At 40.8% G+C, this 27,803-nt stretch overlaps 1 protein-coding gene across 5 annotated transcripts in view; it reads right to left on the bottom strand.

The window, feature by feature from the left end:
* CDH11 (cadherin 11) overlaps positions 1-27,803 on the bottom strand; it is a 113,506-nt gene that overhangs the window by 38,418 nt on the left and 47,285 nt on the right. For 3 of the 5 annotated variants that reach the window (XM_090063724.1, XM_090063723.1, XM_090063725.1), the window contains exon 2: positions 15,594-15,724. The exons of the other annotated variants lie outside the window; for them this stretch is intronic. The gene's annotated coding sequence lies outside the window, so the exon portion shown is untranslated. The remainder of the gene's footprint in view (positions 1-15,593; positions 15,725-27,803) is intronic. 5 annotated transcript variants of the gene reach the window in all.

Below are 27,803 nucleotides of genomic sequence, written 5' to 3' on the forward strand. Positions count from 1 at the left end.
CTGGCTTCAGTCACTGAAAGCATTTGCCTGCCTCCCCCAACCAAAGACAAAATGTGAGTCCCATTCACTCCCGGTCAAATCTACACAGTTTAGAGAAACCAGCATAGATTGGACTGACTTTGCCCTGGGCTTTTTGAATCTCTGTACTGAGCCCCAAACTTTGACTTCAGCATTATTATTATTTTACATTGTGTTTGCATTAATGTGCCACATAGATTTTTCTCTCATGAAATGAAAGAGCACATCTAAATGCAGGACTAACAAAAAACAATTTACAGCAATCCTTTTCATTTACATCCCATGCAAAACAACAAAGGATAAATTCTGTATGAAGTGTTTTATACAAACATGTTCAAAAAGAAATTAATTTCAGAATGAAGGAACAGATGAAGAACTATTTCAAAGGTTCAGGAAATGCAAAAACAAGGATTAGGAATTTCTGAGCTATAATCCTTACTTTGCCACTAACTTTCTGGATGGCCTTTTGCAAATCCCTTCACTTCTTTGTATTTCAGAAGAGAAATACTCAGAATTATTACCACATTAAAATTTGTTTCTTCTAACAGTTAATGAAGATCTCTAACCATTACAAGTACGCAGTGTCTATGCAGGTGGTCAGCTCGACTTAAAGAGGTACAGAAACAAGCTGAAACGTCTGGGTAAAAGAAGACATTGCAGGTACATTTTATTACATTTAAAAGCTTATAAGCACCATGTGGGAATCATCTTGTTCAACAGACACCATGTAAGATCTTAAATATATAAAAGCTTTCCCAGATAGTGCATGTCTACTTGTAAGCAATCCAGTAAGTTTGAAGGATGAGTCTATTTTTTATTTAGTTCCTCTGTGTGAAGGTAAGCTTCTCCAGCAAAGGGCATAAATGCCACATACGAGTGAGTAACCATAACTCATTTTTCACAGATGTAAGATTATATCTGAACATAAATGGCATGGTAGCCTTGATTCACCCAAATACCTTGCTTATCCAATGACAGGAGCTATGGGAAAGGAAGCTACCAAATGTGCCCAATGGCAAGCTAATGCAGAAAGGTCTACAAGCATACTTTTAAAATAAAGTAGCTATATTCCAACAAGCTAGCTGGATTAGTGACTATCATTTTGAAAACACCTGTATGTGTATTCATACAATGCTTTTAAATTTGCTTGTCTTGCTTCAAGCACACCTTGCTTAAACTGTGACACTGGGAACACTGTCACATTTCACTTCCCCAGTCCTTAAAGCTACCACACAATAGCAATATTTTCTCAGGCTGAGACATCCTAGGCTAAGACTGTCTGTTCTTCTGTGAAATAGACCAAAACTGAATCTTTGCAGTGTTCTTACCCCTTTAGGTGAGAACAATTGCCAAATTTGGTCCTGTATGCTGCTAAAATATGCACTTAGAACAGCCACTGAATCTTAGAGATAGGCAGATTAACCTGTCAACTACTGGCAGTGGTGACCTGAGCAGGGTGTGGGGCCTGGGGCTAATCAGCCCATGCGGGGCCCTGCCGCCACTTTGATCCCAGACCTGAAGAACCTGCTGCTGCCATCGGCAGTGGTGGCATCAGGGGGAGGGAGGGTTGTGAGAGGCTGGACGTGGAACTGCCGCTTCACCCAGCTCTGCACTACCGCTGCTCCCCCCGGCTCCACGGGGCCCCCCAAAGCACAGGGCCTGAGGCAGTCACCCTGATTGACGCCCCCCCCAGGGACAGCCCTGACCACTGGGCCTGCCTATTTGCAATCAAAATCAGTATTTCATTTGAACAATATATATTTTTTTAAATGCAGTATGTTTTTCATTGGATTTTAGTCTGAGTTCATTCTGTTTACTGAGTTCATTCTATTGACTATCCTCCAAAGGAAACACTATCATTTCCCACAGATTATTACTATTTGGCACCTATCATAGAAGAAGCGGGGCGGGGGGGAAGAAAAATTTTAAAAAAAGAGTAAGCGTGATTAAACATGTCATTTGAGTTTTAGGGTTGGAAGGGACCTCAGGAGATCAACGAGTCCAACCCCCTGCCCTGGGCAGGAAAGAGCACTGGGGTCAGATGACCCCAGCTAGGTGCTTGTCCAGTCTCCTTTTAAAGACATCGAGGTTAGGGGAGAGCACCACCTCCCTTGGAAGCCCATCCTAGATTCTAGTAACCTTTACCATAAAAAAGTTCTTCCTGATGTCCAATCTAAATCTGCTCTCTGTCATTTTTTGACCGCTGTTTCTAGTTGCCCCAAGGGGCACCCTGGTAAACAGAGTACAGGAAACCCTCAATTTTCGTAGGTTTGGCATTCACGATTTCAAATATTTGTGAATGCCAAACCCACATTTTACATACACTTTAGACACATATAGGAGCTCCCCAGGGGCTCTCTGCTTGCTGCCGTCACATTCCCGGCAGAGCCGTGCCCCCCCCCCCGCCACTGGGGGCACTGCATTCATGAAAGCAGTGCCTTATTTGTGGATTTCACCATTTGCAGGGGATACAAGAACACATCCCCCGTGAATGGTGAGGGTGGCCTGCATCTCGTTTCCCTTGCTGACCCCCCCCCAATGAATTTGTAGATGGCCACAAGGTCACCTTATGATAAGCAATAGATTAACTTTTCATATGAAATACACTCTAAGTGTTCATTTTATTTTTATGAAAATATTCTTGTCAAAAAATGTTGCACAGATGAGACTTATTTCAATTCAACCACTTTCCAGTAGTAAAAATTTCCTCTTAGTGATAATATTAAATAAACTGCTCTTGGAACAATTATGCTTTTCTGGGAAAAGCACTTTTAGGGAGGAGAGCCGAGAGAGATTATGCCTCCAAATAAATCTCTCTAAATGTATATATGGACTTCTTAATATTTATTGGGAGAGAAAAAACACATGGAAAATGTTTTTTCCTGTTTTTTTTTTCTGTTTACCTGACACTAGAAACCTGAAATGATGATTGACAACACTAGGAACTTCTACAGAGAATACATTAAGGACATTAAGGAGCTTGGGAGTCAATGGGAAGCTCTTAAAATCTTTTATGTCAACCACTGCACAGCTAGTCTAAAACAAAGATTCAAATTACCTAACATTTTAGAAATGAGTAACAGGTGGACAAAATGAATGAAGGCGAGTGAAAGCACAAAACTGATGGGCGAGCACACTGGGTATTCTTGCATTCTGCATTCAAGTGAGTCTACAGCTTGTTTGCTAGAGTTTGAGACTTTGGAGAGCCGGTTGCTGTATTTGTTAAGAAGATTCTGCTTTAGGTCATTAATCAGTTCAAGTACCTCTAACCTCTGTCAGTTTCATCATTTTAGAAGGAAAGTAAAGTGATGCTTTCACAGTTCATGGTCTGATCCACAAGTAATTTTCTGAATATGTAATTTTATGTTTTATGCATTCTTCCCACTTGCTTACAAGTCAGTCTGAAATTGCTAGTTGCAATGTGCTGAACGTACCATGAAATGAGTTTCTTTTTGTTTTGAGATCACTTTTAAAAACTGGTTATATCTTTGACTCATACCTCTCAAAACTGGCCATCTACTGTCAAGAACCTATGGCATCTCATAGACTAGCTGCTAGGATGCTTTTACCTATTATGTTGTCTTTACCTCAGCCATGAAAACCTTAGAACCTCAAGCAGTTCCACTGCGACTGATACTACACTAAATTTTGCTCTAATTACACAAGTTCTCTCTCAAAGAACCTGGTGTGTATCACAGGGAAACCAAATACATAATTCCAAAAGGTCCCTAGTACATGTTGTATAGTTGTAATACTGAAACATATGTATTTTCCTTTTTGTTTCTCTTCTATAAACAGGTTTCAAAATACTTAAGGCAATCTGACTGTGAAGCAGTATTCAAACTATGACCCCTTACATTATTCTATAGAGAACTGGCGATAGGTTAAGCTTCTGGAACATCAACACCATCTTCCCCTATTGTGCGATTAAAGAAGTAGGGTTTCTTGCAAGGAGTAAAACAGAGACATTTGATACTGTACATCCTTTCCCCAATCTAACAGGTGCAATTCCTACCCCATCTAGGCAGCACAATGCCTGAGGAGAAGAAACTGGGTAGGTAACATGGAGTAGTTGCAGCATCTAGCTCATGTCTTGCTTGAATGCAAAGGCTTTCAGGCTCTGGCAAATATAACATGTAAGCTGTAATTAACCTGTTAATCACATCTTAAGTAGTAGCCCAGTCACATGTCGAAGCAGTTAACAGAGTAATAAAACAAGAAAAGGTATAACAAAGTTGTTATACAAAATATGTGTAATAGCTTTGTGGCCGATTCGATTCCCATTACACCTTAAATTAAACATGGGGCCATACTGTCAGAGTAGGCACTGCCTGAGAAACTTCTCAGGGAAGTTTGAGCAAGTTTACCCTCTCTTTTCTTTAGGAAGTGGTAAGGCAGATCTTCAGGCTAATCCAAATTTATACCTGTATATGTGACTCAGAATTATACCCAAGGAATAATACGTAATTTAATCAAGAAAGCACTTCATTCTGTGGGTTCTATGGGCAAGACTGCTATGTATACTACACCGCTCAATCTATTTTTTAGATTAATATAATGAACACATATCTACAGATGCAGACAAATGTTGCTCACATATGCATACTTCATTTATAGATGGGTAGATCCAGATATAGAGTTCATCGTATAAAACAAATTGGCACAAATGAGTGGTAAGGTAACAATGAAGAGGGGAAAGCAATTGTTAATTGAATTCTTGGCCATTAAGTGGGTTTAATTAAATAGTGTAAAAATTAATTGCTTTTCCACAGTTAAGTTATGCAAACTTGTTAAAATTCCACAGCTCACAGGTATAGTAAGTAATTCTACATCATCAGGGCTAGGGAGAGACATTACAAATAAACTAACATAAGTGATCAGAAACTAGTTCAGATCTGTAAGGCTAAGGACAGACATTACACATAAACTGATTTAAGTGATCAGAAACTGGTTTAAACCTGTAACAGAACAGATGCTCAGTGCACATAAATGAGTTTGAAAATGGCTGAAACCGGTTTGAGATAAACCTGGCTGAATGTAGTGTCAGACTTAACTGATTTGGGTCAAACCAGTTTATGCAATGTCTGCTCCAGACCCCTTCCTGGTTTAAGTTAAATCAGAATCCTCTAGCATCCCAGTTACTTTGCATCTCTAGGTGAGGTTCTGCTCTCTGCTCCAAACCAGCTGGGCTGACCCCTCCTCCCTGTTCCCTAGCTGCAGCTCTAGCAAAACCTGCAGGTACAGGGCATCTGCCTGGCTTCCTCCTGCTCCCTCCCCTGCCCCCACCCAACTCCCTGCTGAAGCAGGGATTCCTGCCCCCTTCTGCCTTACACAGACACTTCTCAGTATTAGCTAGCATACTACATGTTGGCTACGGTCCATGCCATGGGAAATAAGGAAGACAGGACAGTGTTGCTTAGGGCTTTTTGGAGCTAATCAACAGGCAGTTGGTAATGTCCCTTCATTCCTTCTTTGGAACGAGTTGTTTAAAAAGAGCTTGAACTAATGAGAGATCCTTTCATTTTGCTGATTGGGTGATAAATTCCCCTTGCTGTGCAACTAACCTGCAAAGATTGAATCAATTCAGGATCAAGCTTTTTGAATGTCTGTCCCTAGCCTAACAGAACAGAAGTTCAGTGCACATAGACCTCTTTAAAATGGTTGAAACAGGTTTAAGATAATCTTGAATGGATGTAGTATCAGACTTAACTGATTTAGGTTAAATTGGTTTATTTAACTTCTATCCCAGCACCCCTCCAGACTCCAGATTAAAATGAATGACCCCCAGCATCCCAGGATGCTTTGCACCTCCTTCACAAACCCCCCTCCCCTGCAGGGTGGGCAGGCTAGGCTTGGTGCAAGCTATCTGCTCCAGATGAGCAGGGAAGTGTGCTCTAGCATCCCAGCATCTGGCCTGAGCCACTGAAGACATGTAGCTGCAATTCCAGAATCAAAGGTGAATGTCTGTTCACTTGGTTATTGGTTCAGTCTACCCAGCTTTAACTAACCTGAAAAAATTTAAGTGATTCAGCCTCAGGCTTTTTGGCTGTCTGTACTTAGCTCAGAGGAACAAAAGACATTACCGTCTACCATACATGATTTCACATAGTTTAGAGAAAGCAGATTCTGATTTGGAAGGCAAGAAGGAAACGTGAAAAATAAGATTTTAACTTAACCAACAACTGGGCCAACAGACAGCTATATAGAAGACATTACACCTTTTTTTTAATACCATTTTCTATAGCTGTGGGGAAAGAAAATATGTAAAGATAAATTAATTGTTCTTTCCTCTATGTATAAGGTTCTCTATTGAAATATCCATAGTTCTGATTTTTCCTATAGTCATTAAATGAAAGGCTATGTTTGAACAAATACAATTTTCTGCAGAATTCTAACTCAAAAAACTCTATTGAGTGTTACACCAGGTATCCTGAATACACTACTATTGTATTGTTTTGTTTATGTAGCAAGAATGCAGCAAATCAGCAGTAACCGCTGGGTTATTGGCTTTGCTGTGATATAGCACAACAGAGTCTTTGTTAGGCTCTCTTTGGAGCCATTTGTACATTGTGGTTCATTGAAAGAAAGGCTGTTCCCTGGGATAACATTTTCTCTCCAATGTTTAGGTTGGGGAAAAGGGAATAGTATCTATGGACATTTAAATAAAAAGAAGAAAATATCTATATATTACACGCTGAACACTGAAATGAATAGAAAAATGTACAATGCACAAGATAAATTTAAAATATGGAATTCCCCCCCCCCCAGATAACTCAGTTTTAGTAACTGTTAAATGTTACTTGTAATTAGAGTAGGCAAAGGACTTTTCTTTACCTTCATACCTCCTCAACTCAAGTATAAACAGTGAATTTGTGAAAGTTGTCCATTGGACTAGCATGCTTATTGGACTGATGAAACTTTTCAAACTGTGTGTTCCTTTTTCCGTTAGCCCTATGCCCAGTGCTAACTCCCTAAGCACATTGATACAAGACTGGCAAAGCAGGCCATCCATCTCCACAAGGACCATTTCTCTTCAATAGTGGAGAATGGGCTATACTATACAAATCTTTTTCTTCATATGTGGGAAGTTTCCAGCAAAATCAGCCAATACTCATTGGAGTCAGGCTGAGACCACTAGTTATCTGTCCCACAGAGACAGTACACACCACAGCAAGCTTATTTTTTGCATTTAACATCCTAAGCACATTGCACAATACCATATTTGACTTTTAAACAGGTTATTAGGCTCCGTACTACATTTCCTGAGGCATAGGCAACTGGTTGGGGGTGCACAGGGGTGCACGTGCCTCCCCTGACGGGGCGGTGCCCCCCTAACAGCTGACACTGATATTGTTGGTAGGGCTGGTGCCCCACCTTACAGGGCCGCTGCCGTCGGCAGGTCCTGCCAGTGCCCCTCCAAATTCAGGAGGCACCAGTCACTCATGTCTTGAGCTCTCCCATAACCTTGTAGACATCAATAAAAGACAGTTTGTTCACCTTTAGAAGCAGTCAGCATATCACTGAATCTCTAGTGTGTGAAATGTCTTTTGAAAATGTGTGCAAAACATGTTACTTGTATTACTTTTGCACTATGTTTTTGTGCACTTAAGAGAGTCAGAAAATATGTTACATTGACTCTGTTGCACTTTTAGGCACAACATTAGGAGAGGGGTAACCCCAGGGAGTAGCTTCAAGGAACACCATCTCAGACAGCACGGAGCTTTTTCAATTCTTCCTTACTTCTTGTTTTGGACTAAGAAACAGTTATTTGATTCTGGCTCAATGCACCTACTAGACTGGCCAATAAATGGAGGGAAGACTTCAGCCACTCTCTGCTTTTGGCTCTGGACATCCATGGAGTTAATCCAATATACAATACAACCCTCATTGATATTTCCACACAGGGCTCGAATTATAGTGGAACTCAGGGGGGGCTGAGCCCCCCCGTAAGAGTTGAGAGCTCCCCGGCTCACCCAATGCCTCAGGCGGCAGTGGTGGCTCCTTCCACCTGCCAACACCACAGACCCCTCCAAGTGTCAGAATGTCATTCAAACACTGCATATACATATACAAAACCATGCACACACAAGTGTGTGTGTGTGTGTGTACGTACACACCTGAATATATGTTTATTGTTTTGCTTTCATTTTTTATGAAATATGCATTTCTTATCAGGTTAAAAGCTATAGATTAGTTGTCTGTAGAAATGTTACAAAATATTACATCTATGGACAGAGTATGTATCTCAAGTACAGCTTTCTCTTGTAAAGGACTAGAAGTATAGGTTTTGCCTAAAACCTTGAAACAAACCTTCATTTATGAGATAGGGGAAATCATTTTTATTCCACTACATGAATTCAGTGGGCTGCCACAGGCCAGTCATAATCTGTTATTGTTTCCCTGCAACCCTGTGCTATTAATTTTTCTTTTTAATGAACTGTCCAGTCTAGTTTAGCTATGGGAACTATGATGGAGCTGCAATATAAATGGTTTATGTCGTGCCTTTGTCAAAAACCTTTCCCCTACAGCACTAGAATATAATTGAAAAGCCGTTTCAAAATAAAATAACTGAATGGTTGCAAATGCAGGTTGTCAGGAATAAAGTGGGAAAATCCTATTTCAGAAATGCACTGTATTAGATCTAACCAATCCCAATTTGTGTGACTTTATTAGCATTCTTTATACAAATTAATAAAACCACATAAATCACAAAGTTGGTAAGGTCTATTACTATGCATTTCAGAAAGACTCCTGAATGTAAAAAGGTTGTTCTTTAGCAGTGAGAAAGCAGCAATAATTGGTCCCGGTAAATGTCTCAAGTGAATTAAATATGCAATATGTAGGGGTATTTTTTATAATATGCAGCACAGCACCTTGACTGAGGAACTAAATAAGCTTCTGGGTACAATTCAAGATATTGTTTATTGTCTACAAAACCCTGAAAGGTCTACCACCTGCAATCTCTTTCTATGCCCTATCTCAGAGGTTGCACTTTGATGGGACATATTTCTGCAGTGAATCTCCAGGGAATTAATGTTTGAGGCCTGATTAATTTCAATGGGAATTAAAGGCTAAATACTTTTGAGGACCTGATCCATATGCGTTCTTAATTATGAGAATGGACTAATCTGTGTTTTAGAAATTATTTTTTCTAGTAGTGTCATAGACTACGTAAATTGAACATTTAAGATACAAGAGAAGCATCATAATTTTCATTCTTGATCATACTTTCGACTTCATGTATGGCTTTGACCAGCATTTGTTATGTCATTCAGGGTAATTTTAATATATTATCATGTATGGTTTTATCAATATATAATGGCATAACTGATTTCCCGAATCTGTTCATTGTGGCTTGAAAGAGGTGAGTGAGGATTGACAACATGCAGAAACATTAGTTTACCAATTTAAAGTTCTAGCTAGCTTTCCCCAATAATCTAAAGCATGCAGAGCATCATGGGAGTCCCACAAGTCAATATTGTGAGTGATGTTGTCTGGCCAACAATCCAGCAAAGTATTATGTGAGAGTAAAGCAGCCCAATTACATCTCCCAGGAGGCATCATGGTAGCTTAGGCAGTTGTTGAGATAATCTTTGCTCACTGACCTGACCAGGAACAAAATATTTCATCAACCTGACCCAACCGAAGAGCAAATATAATGATTTTGGCAAAACTGGCATTTTCCCCTGAAAACTATAATATGAAAAAGATGTATTTTCTAATGAAAGAACATTGACAAAAAATCCCAGTTAATTACATGAAGAAGCAACACGTTCTTATGAAAGATGATAATGTGGAAACAGATTCTTTCTTTTTATTGTGTTTTGTGTACCTTGGCTATATGTAGCAAAATTATAGTAATGCTTTGAAGAGAAGATGTGTCCTGTATCTACTTTAACTATCTTTCCAAAGATGGGATTTTTTTTTTTGCTCAAGCAACTTCCGAGGTATTTCCACAAGGCAGAGTCTGCATATGCTATTTCAGCTTGTCAAACTGACTATATTATGAATGAAAAGGACCTGGGGGTAATAATAGACCACAGTATGAATATGAGCCAGCAGTGCAATGCTGTAGCCAGAAGGGCAAATAATACTCTGGCATGCATCAATCGATGCATCTCCAGCAAAGCCAAGGAGGTGATTCTTCCACCCTACTCAGCACTGGTGAGACCACAGCTGGAGTACTGTGTCCAGTTCTGGGCACCACACTTTAACAAGGACATGGACAAGCTTGAGAGAGTCCAAAGAAGAACCACCCATATGATCTGAGTCTTACATGGCAAGCCATCTGAAGAAAGGCTGAGGGATCTGGGACTCTTCAGCCTGAAGAAAAGAAGGATAAGAGGGGACCTGGTAGCAGCTGACCACTACACTAGGGGAGGACATCAAGGGCTCAGTGAGGTTCACCAGGGCACTCCTGGAAAACCAGGAGTAATAGCCACAAATTCCTGGAAGATCAATTCAGGCTCAACATTAGGAAAAACTTCTTCACAGTCAGGGGAATAAACTCCCTCCAGAGGGGGTGCCTATCCTGGAAAACTCCCTCCAGAGGTAATTACCTACCCTGGAAATCTTCAAGAGGAGACTGGAACATCACCTTGCTGGGGTCACCTGACCCCCAGTTATCTTTCCTGCTTGGTGCAGGAGGTTGGACCTGATGATCTTCCAAGGTCCTTTCTGGCCTTACAATCTATGAATCTATTATAAACCAGTCTGGCTCTCCAAACTTACTCCAGGAAAGCACTCATACATATGATGAATATTGAGTATTTTACTGAAGCCAGAGGGACTACTCAATAGCTAATTACCTATGATTCAGTGTTTAATTGAATCCAAACCTTAATAGCCAACCAAAACTTATGTAGTCACCTACTTCTTCCTAAATACCAAGTGTTTAATCGTGTAATTAAGAATTTTCTTCATATACTGAACAACAACATACAAAAAAAGCTCTAAGGTTAGGGACAGAAGTTACACATAAACTGAATTAAGTCATCAGAAACTGGTTTTAACCTGTAACAGAACAGAAGTTCCGTGCACATAAACCAGTTTCAAAATGGCTGAAACTGGTTTAAGATGAACCTGGTTGAATGCAGTATTAGACTTAACTGATTTGGGTCAAACCAGTTTATGAAACGTCTGTCCCACACCCCTTCCTGGCTCAAGTTAAATCAGAGATCCCCAGCATTTTGTAGCCCTGGGTTGGGCTGCACTGCTTGCTCCAGTAGAGAAGGGTTGTGAGGTGGTGAGGCAGGGACTTCCCTCTCCCCAGGCAAACCCCAGGTTTGTGGTTTAGGGCCAGGGATGGGGGTTAAACTTCCCTTCCCGTGAGTACAGAGCTGCCTTGCCCTGCTCTGCTAAGAACTTACTGCTGGCTGCGGCTGTGGACTACAAATCGCAGAGGTACCTGGAAGCAGGAAGAGATGAGCAACCTAGCAGAGTCCTTCTGCTGTGATTCTGGATTGCAAATCCCAGAGAGCTTGGGGGCAGCAGAAAGAGGAAGCAAACACACATCCTATGCAGGCTATATGCCAGAGAGGTGTGGTTTAGCACCCCCTGGTTTCTGGCCTGAGCCATGCAGGTGTGTGGCTGCATTCCCTGAATCAGAAGTGGATGTCTGTCTACTTGTTTCTCAGTTTAATCTCAGCAGTTTAGACTAACATTCAAAGACTGAATTGATGCAGCCCTGGGCATTTTAACTGTCTGTACTTAACCTAACGGTCAGTAATCCTTTATGTCCAACTACAGGATGGCCATATAAGCACTGGTATGCATTTCCTCATACATTACATAAGGGTCTGCCACAATACTTATTTTCTCCGATGATCCGAGTACAGAACATTAAATTGAATTCCCATAACTTGTTAGTGTAAGGTCACCTTGTATATACTGTGCACAGTAACTAAACCAACTGCTTAAAATTCATAAGTACAAGTCTTAAAAAGCAAGTAAATACTGAAGTAGGAAAGGAAACATGATATATGTAACATGACGTATGTTTGTGTGCAACATAATAAAGCAAGCTGTGGGAGGCCTACTGCATTTTGGAGATACAGCCAGATCACATTCAAATTTGCTAAAACTGCTATAGGAGATGAGCATTTTAAATATATGAAGCCTGATCATTTTTCCTTATACGATTGGTGCAAAAGCAAATATATGAAACTGCCTTCTTTCAGTCTAAAAACATTTTTTTTTTTTTGAAAGAAAGAAGAAAAGGAAGAAACTGTTGCTAACAACATGTAAAAATAATTCGGAAACTGTATAACTCAGATACCCAAATCCAGTGAGATCAGTGGCCATCTTTATTTTAAGCCTCTAGAAGATGTATAAATAAAGGTGTGGTGGGATCTGATGCAGGATCCCCATAATCCTTCCTACCATGCCACAGGTTCATGGGAGGAGGTATGGCCGTGGGATCCAGCATCAGATCCCATCACATCTCATTGCCGGTGCAGGAGAAGCGAGGGATCATGATCCTGGGTTCCCCCTGCACCGACAAATAGCAAGCTCCCACATTGTACATCCCTGTGGCTGGGAGCTCCAGCCTGGCCACAAATTCAATTAATGGTGTGCTAGGAACCAGTCACAAAGTGATTACACATTTTTTGCATAATAACAACTTGTGGCTTATTCCTTGTTTTATCATGCCATTAACTGCTTTAACATGTAAATAGGTTACAACATAAGTTGTGGTTAATTGGTGGTCTAAGATTAACATGTACTAGGGGCTTTAGATCCTGTTCCTATAGGCTCTGACTTCAGGAGACTATCCAGGTCTGTAGCCAAGTCAGAGCTTTGGAGCTTCCTCATTTCTGTACATGTGGCACTTTGCAGCATAGGCAAGGAAGTGAAGGCCCAGACAGAGTGTCCTAGCCTGTGTTATGTGAACAAGCTCACTAGAGGCATTCTGTCGACACTCTGCTCCTTTGTTTCAGTAACAATAGTTGGACATAAATATTTTACCTTGGTTACCGTTTGATTATTTAGATACTGAAACACATTTGCATCCCCGAATAGACACAGCGGGAGTGAAATCATTTAAGAAAAAAAAACTGCTTCAAAATGAAATGGAGAATTTCAAGAGCCATATGGATATTCAGGTTTACATGACAATCAACAAGGCAATGCTTGTTCATTCTTCTTTACAGGGAGGCAATTCAAATCCCAAACAAAGTCGATATCCTGAAATCACTCTGCAGGGAGTCTTCTTTTAGAAAGGGTTGCATCCTTGAGAACTTCCCTAACTCTGAAATGTAAAAGAGCCCAAGGCAGTTAACAGGGGTGTTTGCAAAATAAGATACTGATTAACTCAAGTCAAATATGGACAAACATACATTTTAGCCACTTTAAAAGGGAGGGCCAGTCATTCCTTGGAAACAAGAATCCGCTGTTACTCTGTAACTTCTATCTGCTGGATACCTGGGTCCTATGAATTAACTCAGAGATGTCAAACCCACCTGAGACCCCAGGCTGGAATCAGACCATCGGGCTCCCAGTCTGGAACGTGGATTCAGCTGCCATGGCCATCGCAGTGGCAGTGGGTCTAGAGATGGTGGTGGTGGATGTGGGAGAGGGGCTATGAATGCATAGCAATGCTCGAGGAGTGGCAGCAACAAGCAAACTTGCCATTGGTGGCCATGGCCAGCAGAGCCTCCACGGCAGGCCATAGCTCTAGGCAGGCCAGATAGAGAAGTTCCATAATCCATATTATTGGCTTTGCAGAGTTAGCTAAATCACTCTAACTTTGAACTGAATGAAACATGACTACACAGGTATCATGGCAGAATCATGCAGATGTAACAGTTGCATTGTAACAGCTTATATTTGTTTCCTTTGGTAACACAGTTGTCACATCTGTCTATAGATTTAGGCTTCAAATAATTTTAATTTCTTTTTACTTTTTTCAAGTGCAAGTGGTGGGTCTTTTATTTTTCCTCCAAGTCTGTTATTAAAAGAAAATCCACTTTGGAGTGCAGCTCTGAGCCAATAATAAATCAGAACAGAAGTAGGCCTGAGGAAACCAGAATACGAAGGGGTGCCCCAATAGACAAGCTAAACCAGAACTGATTAATTCTATTTAGAGCCTTGATAACTGAAGTTCAGGTATTCACATGCACATGGAAGGCCTAATCCTACTTTGACTGAAATTGATTTCCAAATCCTACTGATTACATATTCCAGGGTCTGCCCAGAACCATTCATTTAGAGCAAGTTTTTGTTTTTCCTTTTTAGTGCAGATTTTTGTGCTATACACATGTGAACTGCAGTTGCTTGAAGTCATATCCTGCACCCTTTACTCAAGCTAAAGCTCTTTATCTTCATTCTTGGAAAATCAGAAGAAGGAAAAAACACAGGTAGCAAAATTTAGTTCTTGAATTTTGGTAAGGAAGAAGCCTTGTGAGAGACACAAAAATACACAGAACACCTTCTTCCTAGTTTAAAAGAAGGTGCACATAGATTTCTTCAAGAAATAAAATGAGGTGCTGTCAGTAAAGCTACTGAATCCATTCTGTTGCAGCACAACACTAATTGCTGCAGTCTACCTTAACAACTGAGTGAATCTTAGATAGACACATCCTATGTAGCTGTTCACAGGGATGTTGTAGTGTACTGCCTATTTGGCTGCCAGAAATAAGGTTATCATCATTCAAGGACATTTCCACAGAAATGAAGCATCTGTCAAGCAGGACTTCAGTGCTCCAAATGTAAGAAGCTGAGAATGAGTCAGCTAGACACAGGGCTTATATATTCTAGCCTTATATATTTTATTTAAAGCAATTCAAAAGCTTCTTTACATCTAATGTTGTTAAAAGTGACGTTATATACAGATTGCAGGTTTGTGCTTTCATTTTAGAAAACTATGGACAATTCTGTATGCAAGAAGTCTCACCTCAGGGGAACTACTCATACCAGTAATAAGACATCAGAAAATCAAAGACTGTGAGAGGTTAAAGACTGACGGCAGAAGCACTAAGCAGCAGAACCAAACCATCTTTAAAGTCTGTAAGATTTTCCTGGCTCCATATTGTCAGTAGTGTCTTTCTCCTAAGCCCAACAGTCAACATCAAAATCTCACGTAACACAAACATAAATGACTGTTTTAAGATTAATGACATGCAGAAGGTAAAAAACAGAGAGCTAATGAATGCCTTGTCCATGTAGACTTGAAATTAAAATATTACAGAGCATCACATGTGACTGATATGATTATCGGCCCTTGTTTTAGAGAATTCTTTACTGTCACTCCAGCACCCTCAGTGTTATGCGTCTTTTTGCAAGTTTGCAAAAGATGCTGTGAACTTTTAAGCATAAAATGAAATGTGTGCAATTTGAAGATTGCAACTTGTTAAGGAGAGCTTTATGGGACCATCTCAACAAGACAGCCAACATCTTAGGACATACTTTGCCTGAGCAACATTTAATGCCAGTGGACACATACTATGAAGAAAATTAATAGGTAAAAGAACAGGTTACTAGTTCCTGAAATTTGGAAGCTTTTGTAGCAACAAAGTGCCACCTGCTCATACCTAAATTATCAAGTTTAAGTTCATAGAATCAGATTTCTTACTTACCTTCATCCATTGGTAACTTGCTGCCAATTTATATAACATATTCCACCCATTGGAATGGCTACTTAATGAGTCTGTGATGACAGTGCAGATGTATGTTTTGTGCTGCCACTTATCCAATAGCTCAGCTCTTGCTGCAAAGAATGAAAAGCTCATTTGAAATCACAGGCAACATTGCAGCCACAATAAAACAAAAGACCCCTCCGCCATCCCCAAAACACCCTAATTTTTAAGCCACCCATACAGCTCAATGATATTTGGAGACTGGTAGATATTTTATATATGGACGGGTGGGTAGGTGGGGGGGGGCTGTATACACACACATACATACATATACACACATACCCACACACATACACTAGTGACAGAATTAACCAGAAATGTTATCCACACAGGCCTTTATTGGAAAAATGTTCCCATAATTAAAAGTTCTGGAGGTCATATCAATATTCTCTCGTATCTTTCTCTCTACCTCCTGGACAAATAGGATCTATCAGGAAAAAATGTGCTCTGGAAACATTATTCAATGCAACAGACACTGTAGTAAAAAAAAAAAAAAGTAACAGTACAGTTGCAGTTCAAGTATCGTCAGCGAATAGGAAGATGCTTCCAGCATTTCTAAGTGCTTTAAGGCATATTAGAAAATCAGTTACTTCAGTATTGAGTCTAAGAAAAGGTATTAAATGAGAACTGCCTGTATATTAGTGAATATATATTTCTATAGTAAGCTGTACTGGGGAATTGGAAAATAAGCAACAGCTGCCTTTGCTGACTGGCAGGTAAATGGAGTACACCTATAATTGGCAAGGCAATGCCATGGTCCTGGCAGCTTCCTTTGGAAGACAAGAGAATTAACTGTATTTACATTATCTGATTTGCTCAAATGCCCTAGAGCTAAATATGGCTTTCCTGATGCTTCTATATAGCTTAGATGGAAGTGCAGCCTACTAGCAAGAACAATTATTTTCTGACATTTTCATTTGCACTTTCCTTTCCATACAAATATAAACAGTAGGTGCAGGAGAAGGAAATTAAACTTCAAGTACTCTTATTCCTACTTAAAAACTAAGCAGCAGGAAAACATAATAAAACAAAAATGGAATAATACACTCATTTTACAGAGCTAAACAATTCTAAACATGCTATAGCAACAGATTAACCCCTGGGAAAGGTGCTAAGGCTTCGTAGTAACTGAATAGCTGAGGGATTACACAAAGTTCACTCTTCATTTCTTATATAAGCAGATGTGTCCAAGCTATAGGTGCCAGCCTACTCCTAAAGATAGCTACAATATGAAGTATTTTCCTAACATTTCTTCCAGGTTGTGGAGAGTTAGAATGTTTCTCCCAAGCTCCATAGGTATGACCTATTTGTATGATGTCTTTCTCTAAACTCAGATATTGTATCCATTCAGTTTCACAGCCAATGTACAATTGGTCTGGCTATGGCTTCATTAATACGATTAAAGGATGGGCATTCTTTCACAGATTAAACACATGTTCTCAATCTCACAAGTGCAAAAATGTCAAAGCTAACCAAGATGACACATAGAATGGGTATATACAGCCTCAATGGAGAGCCATTTGACCTCTCTTAGAAATATCACAGAAATGGTAGATGCCTGGAAGACACCTTCAGGGACTGAGTCCAGACCAGCATAGCCATGTGGTATGTGGTGCCACAGACCTGTCTGTGATGCCACACACCACGCATTCAGGCACTCCCTATGCTGCTACCTTGAAGCATGGGGATGGCGGGGTGGGGTTGACGCTGGAGATTCTGGGGTCAAAAAAACCCTGTGTAAAAAAAAAGCAGGGTGGCACACGTGGCTGCAGTGTGCACCAACCAAAAACAAAGCCTGGCCTGCTGGAGCTCCGCTTAGGATGCTAGCACAGCTCCCAGCTGCAGGAGTCTCACAGCTGCAGATTCCCCAGCCCCCAAGATCCCAGTTAAGGCTGCTGTGGCCAGCACAGTTGCTGGCCCTAGCCTCCCCTACCCCACATGTGGCTTAGGCATTCCCCAGGGACAAGTAACAGTGGCACAAGATGTGCCGCCACTCCTAGTTCATGGCAAACCAAATATCCGCACTTGTCCGGACATGGCCAGTAAGGTCTGAATGATCACTTTTGATCCAGATAAAACATAGACTCTACGGGTACTTACAGGCAATATATTTAGATTGACCTAGCCACAGTTAGGTCAATCTAAATATCCAATTGTGTAGGTATTCAGAGAATTTAAACAGCCTAAAACATGGCACCTGATCAAAATTAATTCACCTCAGGAGGTGCATGAGCCTAGATCGAGAAAGAGTTAAACCAGTCTAGGAAAGAGCCAACCCAATTTTTCTAATGCTTGCATGTATTTGCAGCTCAACCACAGGACTGAGAAAGTCTAGCCTCTTCAGCTGACCCCCTACCCTTACTGGGCTATATTTAAGCCCCAGGCCATGACTGGGCAACCATATCCATGGACTCAATTCCCTGCTCCCCCCCCCCTCCCCCCACACCTGCCAAGACCTGTTAGTCTCTCCCCCATGCTGAGTTACATGGCTCCCAGCAGTAGAAAATGCCTGTACACACTGCTCCTGGTCTATGTTTAAGTGGCTTAAAGTAAGCTGTATGAACAGAGACTGGGTGCAGTCCGTGTGTATTTGGAATAATTCTTCGTATGCTAAAGACCATCCACTTAAAAAAAATTAACTGTTTGATTACCTAAGAGAATATATTGGTATAAAAAATATAGTTGTTGGATCCCTACAGATTTTGATCACATAAATTCTTTCACTTAGGGAAGTTCATGAATGCTTACTGATTCTCATTTGAAAGTAAAACATCATTTTGTTCTAAAATTGCATTGCCCATCTATTACTATTACCGTATATGGGCATGCATGCCTGTACTATGTGTGTGTGTAAACTAGCTATATCAGCAGCTGCACTCATATACTTAGTTTATGTATATTTATAAAAGAAGTCCTCTTGTATTTTCATTTTATGTTCTTAAATACAATATATGTCCTTATATAAATATTTTAAGTATAAAATTCTAAAACTAGTTTTTCAGTCTTTCAGAAAATATTACATACCTCTTTCTGCACTGACTACATTAAAAATATTAAAGTCTAATGAAAGCAGTTTACCATTAGTAGGCATCAGACTAATGCTAAAATAAGGCTCAATCCTGTATAAATATCCAGGAGGAGTTTCCTTACATCATGCAGAACTCCACAAGCATATAGGTGTTAAACTACACAGATTCCCTTAGCAACAGTAGGCCCCTAATTAAGAACGTGCATATGTAATTAGAGAGAACTGCCACATTACACAGAATGAAAACAGTATGATTGTTACTCCAAATTACCCAATGACCACTACTAAAAGCTAATCAAAGAGAGATGCATCTTATGTTCCTAGAGCTAATGCTATGCAGGTGACACAATAATTACTAAGTACTTCAGCATGAAATAATTACAGTGGGACAATTGCTGTCCTCAGTTATACTTGTTCAAGCTGGGTGAAATCAGTGGGAATGCACAGGAATAACGAAGGAAACAGTTTAACCATGTAACCCCTGATAAACTGGTTTATTCAAAGAAAAATCTAGGTCTGTATTTCTACTAAAATAATAAAATTGTGTACATTTTCAGAAGTCTGCTATTTTTGCTTACATGACAAATTATTTTCTTTACAGATGTTTAAACATTTCCTAGATATTTAAATAATAAATATGTGATACAACTGTGGGCCAGCTGTAGGTTCTGGTCTCTTAAGATTTTCTTTCTTGTAATGCATTTACTATATATCTTGTACAGATATAAATTTCTCATATAAAATATTTATAATTAACACATTACCTCAGATCCTGAGTTTTAACCTAGACCTACACAACTCAGGAAAGGCTCCCTTGGATGGTCTTTATGCCTAGGTACAGACATGATACCTACTGCATGCAGAAAGCACTCTATAGCTGTAACAGAACAGACATTCATAGAGCTCATAGAGCATTTTAAAAATGGTGGATCCCACTCTAAGTTAACCCTCGATGGATGTGCTACCAGACTAAAGTGCTTTAGGTTAGAGTGGTTTTTTGAAAGTCTGTGCTATCTCCCATTAGGTGTTAAACTAGATTGCACTTGCTAACATCCCAGGGGCCCCTTGCAGGGCAGCATGCTCGCCTCAGGCAGAACTTGTCTACTCTGCCTGAGCACCAGGCTAGCCCTGCCCCCTCAGCTGTCACTGACCTGAGTCAGTGACAGCCTCTGAGTCTAGTCCCATGTCCACCCTCCAGCCAGCTGTGAGCTACGGCCTGGCAGGGGCAGGGAGTAGAAAAGGTGGATTTCTGTCTGACCAGCCACCCCAGCCCTATGATGTGCTGCAGCCAGGCCAGGGGGCTTTTTTCCTCCAGCTGCAGCCAGGAACTGCAGTGCAGTGCCACCTTTCACCAAGCAAGGAACTGTGGCAGGGCAGGTGGTAAAAAAGGAGTCCCACTGCCAGATGCGCTACCCCAGCTTCCCAACCTGGGTCTTGATGAGTGCTGGGCTGGGCCAAATTCCTGCCCCGCAAATCGGGGGGGAGGGGTCTTTTTCCACCCCTCCCCTGTCAGAGTTCCTGGTGTAGCAAAAAGCAGCATAGCCCCACACTACCACTCCAGCTGACTTTCTGTGTGGAGCGGGGTTTTGAGCAGAGGAGGGGACATCTGTGTGTGTGTGTGTGTGTGTGTGTGTGTGTGTGTGTGTGTGTGTGTGTGTGTGTGTGTGTGTGTGTGTGTGTGTGCGCGCATGCACACGCATGAGCATGTGTGTGGGTCTTCACCCTGGCCCCACTGGGTCCATGGCACAGTGGAGCAAGGAGTAGAGGTGTCATTGCTGGCATTTGGCGAGGCATAGGACATGCACACACATGTATGTGTGTGCGTGCATGCATGTGTGTGTGGGTCTCCAGCCTGGCTTGGAGTGGGGCCATGGCATGGTGGGAACTGGAGCTGCTACCACTGCCACTTCCACTGCTGCTGGCATTTGGCGGAGCATAGGGCTTCAGTGTGTGTGTGGATGCACGCGTGTATGTGAGGTCACGGTGCATCAGGGCAGGGAGCACAGCAACTGCTGCTGCTGCTGTTCTTGCTTGGTGGGGTACAGGACTTAGCGGGGAGTACCTGTGTCCAGGCTGGCCTGAGCGATCCTGTTCTGAACCCCTCTTACCTCCTTCCCCAGTCCATGGCAGATCCCTGTAGGACAGATGCCTTCATCCCCCATCACGGCTCTGAGATGACTGTGGGCCTGCCCCTGCTGGCATTTGGCAGACAGGCTCCTCTGCCTGGATCCAAGCCCCCAGGTGTCCTCAGCCTGGCTCAGAGGTCCCTTTCAGGCCTGCTTCTCTGTCATTCTGTGATTCCTACCACTGATGGAATAGTAAGAGGGGAAAACTGCTCCCATGCACCAAGCAGCCAATCAGGGACGGCTTGCCCATTTGAGTTTGCATAGGAGTCTCCAGCATCACAAACAGTCTGTGGAGTAAGTTGAAGGGGGCATGCAGGAGCTCCAACAGATAGACCACTTATGTCCTGGGCTTTTTGAACATCTCTACTTAGCCTATGTCATCCCAATCTTTGTCTGGCTGGGCCAGTTCAGTGGGATAAGTTAAAGAAGTTTAAATGCTGCTCTAACTTATGTTAGCCACCTTACGCAGGTGATTTGGCAGTCACAAATCAGCATAGTTTAAAGAAGCCAAGCCGTCTTTGCCAGAAGCTGGTAAGGGAGGAAAGCAATGGGGTCCCTCTTCAATGAAAAGAACCACCTCTCATCAGGTATACTGGCTTAGGTCTAGAATGCACAAGGGTGTTAGAAAGATCAGCCACACTATATCCTAAGGCCTAGGCAAATTTATTTCACACAAACTGTCCAAGTGCATGCCCAGGTGATAAAAGTTTTCCAATCTTGTAACTGACTGAACATGTCAGATATGCATGAAGGTCCAATGTTATAAGGGTCTGAACACTTCCTAGAAGCTGTGTGGAGTCCTTAACTTCCCTTGCTTTTAACCTTCAATGAGAATGCTTTATAGCAGGAGTTCCCAAAGATTTTATTTGGCAACGCGGCAAACCACGGCCCCGAAGTGGCTGTGGCCCAGCAGTCACAGCTGACCACACCTGGAATTTCTGGCTGGAAGACTAGTAAGGATACCCTCACCCCCTGTGCAGTGGGGTGGGCCAAACCCTGAGCTGCCATGGGCCCTGCAAAAGGAGCCTCTCCGCCCAGCTCTAGAAGGCCATGGTTTGCTGGTCCGCAGCCACTTCTGGTACGGCAGCTGACCATGCTACTGACCAGCAGCCATCCTGCCACAGTAGGAGGATTGAGAGGCCCTGCTTTATAGAGTCAGAATATACGTTTCAAAGGAATCACAAAAGAAACTTCTACCAATGGTAGGTAGCACAGCTGTTTGGATTTATTGCAAAGCAGTAATAGAATTTCCCAAGTATCATGCTTTTGATGACCACCTGATGCCTTTACATGCTCTTTCAAAGGGAGGACTTTACCAAGTCATACCGGTAAACAATCTTAGCAAATGGGACAATGTTATAGCCAGTATCTTTTTTTAAAACAACTGCCAAAAATTTATTAAAGGACAAAATGAGGGCAATTATTGCAAAATATTCTTAGAATATACACCAATATAATTTTAATCACACGCAGAAACATTGGAATTGTGCAAGTATTGCAAATGCTGGTCTATTTGAACAGTTTTGAAATGAATTTACATCAGCCTCTCTCCCCCTCTGAATTTACTTTCTGTTCACATCAGTGAAATCATTTTAAAAATATTGAGAGAGAGAAAATTTCAAAGTTTCATGAACAATTCTTCATGGAAGACAAATCTGAAATTTGCATAAGTATTTGGATCAGAAACACTTCTCACTCACCTCACCCCACCACAGAAAGTAAATCATGGACACTGACAGACTTGGGGAAAAAAAGACTCTCTACTGCAAGTAGCAACATGTTAAATCCGATCCAGCTCTACAGCGTGTGGATGGATTGGGTGCTTCAGTGGACTTTTCCAAAGCTGATTCAATCTGCTATTACATAAAAGTACCAAAAAAGACTGACTAAAGAATCCGATCTCTACAGATGTTGGGAAAGCTGGGTACATTTAATGTGCTGCCTCTTCTGGGAATTTGTTGGGCTCACCAAGGGAACATGCTCAGTTTCAAGCAAAGTGCCGTTTGTTCTGTTTTTTTTCCACTTCTACAAACAGCCCATGTAACTTATTTGACCAGTAACAACTTCAACAACCAAGACAACTTGCAACTTCAGATATCTGTAATCAATCCGTAGTTGAAAAAAATGAAAAACATATTCACCAAACACATTCAAATAATGAGTAAAATTGATAAAAAGCTCAATCTGCTCATGGATATTTTGCATGCATATTAGGTTCAATGTAAGAAAACTAATGTAACTGCTATGGATCATGACATATAGTATGCAGTCTCTCAGTAACTAATATGCTAAACACTTGATTCATGAATATACACCATGTTGACAAGGTTTTTATGCAGTATACTGTGAAGAACACATCACACTCTTAAAATAAAGGTTTTTGCAATTACAGTCCTTGTTTTTTGTATAGGTAACTCACTCCTGTTTGAAATTATACAAAAGAAGCTAATGAGGACTGGAAATGGGATATTTTTTTCCATTTTGATTCATTGCTAACATGATCCCAAAAATATTTATAGATGCCTCTGCAAGACAAGATAGAGAATGTTGTAATGTAAAATTCCCTTGCTTTTTGAAAAACCCATCCTCAATGACTTGGATGGATGGATATGGATTTCCATTCTCAGCACATGATGTAACACATTTATGTGCTATCAATTTTTAAAATCTAGTCTGGACTTAATGTAGGTTGGGTAGGAATCATCGTGTTGATTGCCAGTCTCCAGCTCTAACCATTATAGCCAATGAAGCTTCCTCATGTACATTTAAAGACGTAAGACAATGGAGTCACCAATGCACCTTATAATTTAACCGTCAAACAAAGGCTCCATTACCCTTACGCAGCATTTATGTAGTCAACATGGCCTACAAATCAATATTTCTTACTTATATTGATCATTCCTTGCAACAAATATCAAATAATTTTGTATTTTCACCTCAGGGAAGCAGAAAGAAATTCCATAAGCAATGATTTTTCATGACAAACATGCCTGAAAACTCTTCTTCTAGTCCCATCTTGTACATTAGTACAGAAAGTATAAAATAATTCAGCTTAATAATTCTGATACATATTTAAAGGGTACCACCCTACATTGTCTGAGCTCAGATTTTATGGGCTTTTCTTTATCCCATCACACACACTGCATGCTACATTGCAACCGTTTATTCAAGTAGTACTGTGGTTTACAGTCTTTAAAAAAAAATCTAAAGCACCAAAAAGCCTTCTGTATTTACAGAAGACCGTTTTAAAAGACTAATTATAATTACAAGAAAACATTAATAAACAGCCAATGCACAGTTCTTGTGTCCTAAATGGATTTGACATAGTGGCCCTTTAACTCAAACTCTTAACACGATTAATTATATATTTCTTTATTGTAAAGTAAGCCATGTCTTAAGAGTTGGTTTATACGAAGTGACAACTTTAGCAATTTTGCAAGTGTTGTTAGCTACATGCAAAAACCCCATTGTCACTATTGTAATTACTTTACAATGCCTAATGTTAAATGGACAGGCCTGTGGCCCAAGAAGCAGCTGAATCCTGCATTGTCCATGCACGATAAAAAGATTTGCGAGTCTGAAAAGCAGAGGAACGGAATCTCACAGCTTCTTAGACTTTGCACTGAAAGGGCCATTGTAACATCATCATAAATCCTGGGTTCCCTAGGCACTTGACAACTAAAGCAGTGGACAATAGAATTCTTGTGTTGAACAAAACACTCCTTGTCTGCCAAAGGGCTTATCTGCTTCATTTACAAATGTCTTTCATTGTACCAAAATAATTCCCTATTAGAAAAACTATTAGGAGCAGAACTAAATAAATATTCACAGCTTTGTGGTATGTTCAAAGACATGAATAAAATAATATAATCAAGAAACATGAAAAATATAAGACTTGTACAAACTCTTTTGCTTCTCTCTGTGCTCCGCAATCCCTCTCACTGCATCTTCGGAGCTATTTATTCACTACATCTATATTTCATGACATGGATAACATCTAAGGTACACTGCATTTAGCAAAATAAAGGAAGCGGATTGTTTAACTTGAAGGATTTTGCGTAAGAGAAGAAACTGTTGTAGGTGCTGTGGAAAGAGCTAAACACCCTTCACAGCAGAGCGAGAAAAAATATTTATGGGGATAAAAAAAAAAGATGAAAAAAAAAAAAAAGAAAAAGAAAATTTAGAATAAATATTAAAAACAAATGTTCCTGCTAGTAAAAGATATCAAACTATAAGCCGGTTTTCAAAATGAAATGACAGTAGCCAATATCTTACCATATTTAACACTACTTTGCTCAAAATATTGGGATATTCACAGTGATGTGAGCACTAAAACAGAAATACTTCCGAAGTATTTATTTGTACCTCTATTATCTTTAACTTCCACAAACTTTTTTTTTAAGCTTAACAGATAAAAATACTCAAGGAAAGAGAATTTCTTGTCCGTAACAGACTCATGAGGAATGACCTTTGCAGATATTGATGAAATAACAGCAATTGGAAAACACTTTCAAAGACATCAGAATAATCCATACGGCTAAAATATAAAATAAAGAGGGGTTGAGATTTCTTGATTATTTATTGTGACTTGCTTTTTTCAAGTTTAACTCTAGAGTACAATTTTACACTAGCAATGCAGATGGACGGGATGATATAATTGTTTCCTTTCAGGTCTAACTGTTAAGAATCTATAAAAAGATATAAGAAATGGTCATGGAGATACTGAATATAGAATCTTTAAGAAAGTGGCAGAAATTAAGCATCCAGGATGCTCACCTTGGTAAGGGTCACCATAGTTAAAAATATCTCAGAGCGTTTAAGAGAATAAACTATAAATACACAAATTACAAAGATTTAGGCTTGTAGCCTCTTATGCACAGGACACAAAACTGGACGGGAATTCAGATCTATCCCCACCTCTGACATGGACTTGCTGTATGACCCCAACATAAATAAGAAAAATATTTGAGATATTGAGGATCATGATCAATGGATATCGATCTTATACCTATATGCAAATACAATATGACAGAGGTGGTCAACCTGCAGCACACATGCCACAACTGGCACAGGCAACCTCTGTATATGGCAGGGGACAGGCAGCACAGCTGCAGAGAGGGCAGAGAGCAGAAGACAGAACAGCAGGTCAGGAAGGAAGCACAGGCTGGGAAGCAAAAAGCAGACCAGCAGATCTGGCAAAGGAAAGGGACTGAAGTAACACATAGAGAGTGTGGGGGGCTAATTTTTGGCGAACCTCCCACAATGCTTGGCCACTACTGCAGTAAGGGAAATGAAGAAGGTAGTACATCAGCTCTAAGACTGGATTATATCCAACCACTCTAGCTCAGAAGCATTTCCAAAACAACAGAAGTGTGATATTCAGCTACCTTGCACCTCTGAGAAAGAAATGGCATGAGCACACTGAAGCAGACTGGGCAGGGTCCTGAACCAAGCTCCTTCACATTCTAGGTAAGTGTCTCCACGATTAAGTTTTGGAGTCATTTCCTCCTCCCTCTCTTTGGCTCTATCCAACATTTAATTATTTATGCAAGTGAAACAGCTTTAATAACCTGTTGATTAGGGAAGTGCGTTAGATATAGAAGATCCAGGTTCAGCTCTAACTTATTTATATCAAGCACTTGAAACACTGTCTCCTACATCCCAGGGCATGCCCTGACCTCCTCATTGCTGGCTGTTCTGCAGAGAGTCTCACTACATTTCTCGGGTTGAAACTATACTACTCTGTAGAAATAATAAAGGTTTAAGATCAGCTCTGCCTGATTTAGACCCAGGGACTTACACTGGGACTGAGTCTCCCCACCCAAGGTGAGTGCCCTAAACCCATCAGGGGTACATCCTTTTGAAATCCCGAAAAATGTTATGGGGCTATTTCCCATGCAGCCTTACCAGGTAAACTTAGTCTCTACTGTGTGTCTCATTACATTACAAAACCACAGCACCTTTTGACAGTGTTGGCAGTCCATGCTCAGGAATGCCCTATGATGGGAATAAAAGGGTCTTGCTAATCAAAACTGAAATGCCTTAGTATAAGCACCCATACCATTTAACCACACTGGGCCTATTATTATCAAGTGACACTAGTCTGTCATGTTATGGGCATCAGGTTATATCTACAGGGTAAATTTACTTCCTCCAGTGGCAATGCCTTCAAGTACATTGGGCTGCTCCGGGTGGGCTGCCTCTTAAACCAGAAATTGTGTAACTGCATCTGAGCTGCTCGAGGTGAGCTGCCTGCCACTATCACTCAGCAGTCACAGCTAGTCAACTAGAAGCCCCCTGTGGAAGGAGCTAAACAGCTTCCAGTTTAAGAGGCGGCCCACCCAGAGCAATGCAGAGAGCTTGACATAATAGTAAAGCCATGGATAGTAAATTCACCATAAAGACAGCCTTTCTAGTTTAATCCTGCACCATGCTAAGTACCCTCTGTGGATGCAAGGAAAGCTGAGGTTGGTTGGCCTGAGCTAAGCTGATGCTTCCAATAAAGGAAAATGTTTTAAAGGAAAATAGTGCACCAGCAAAACAATGCATGAGAGGACAATACTGAAGGAAAATGTCCAGATGCTTAGCTCTTCCCTTGGTTTTACCATTTCTGCTAGGTAATGTACACTTGTGAAACAAAGAATACATGTGAAAAAAGAACACACACAGAACCATAAATCCTACAGAGAACATAAAACACATGAAAACCAAACACTAAACTAAAGAAATAAAAAGAATAACAAGTTGTGTAAATAAAGAATATACAGACAAATGAGTTTGTAAATGCAAATTACACAGGGCAAACAGAGCCCAGCTCTGTATTGGGAGTTCAGAGCTATCATCGGAACTATTATCTCGGTCCAGGCTGTTCATGCCCATGTGTATAATGGATGGCAATGGTGGAAGGTCTATTCAGCACCTGCTGCAGCAGCTGAGCGTGCTCACCCTTCCCATCACAAGACAGTTTTCCTTCCTTTCATATTTGTATCTGTAGGC

The sequence above is a fragment of the Crocodylus siamensis genome, chromosome 9 (genome assembly GCF_052110815.1).
Source record: "Crocodylus siamensis isolate JL-2025a chromosome 9, ASM5211081v1, whole genome shotgun sequence".
In the NCBI taxonomy this organism is placed as follows: Eukaryota; Metazoa; Chordata; order Crocodylia; family Crocodylidae; genus Crocodylus; species Crocodylus siamensis.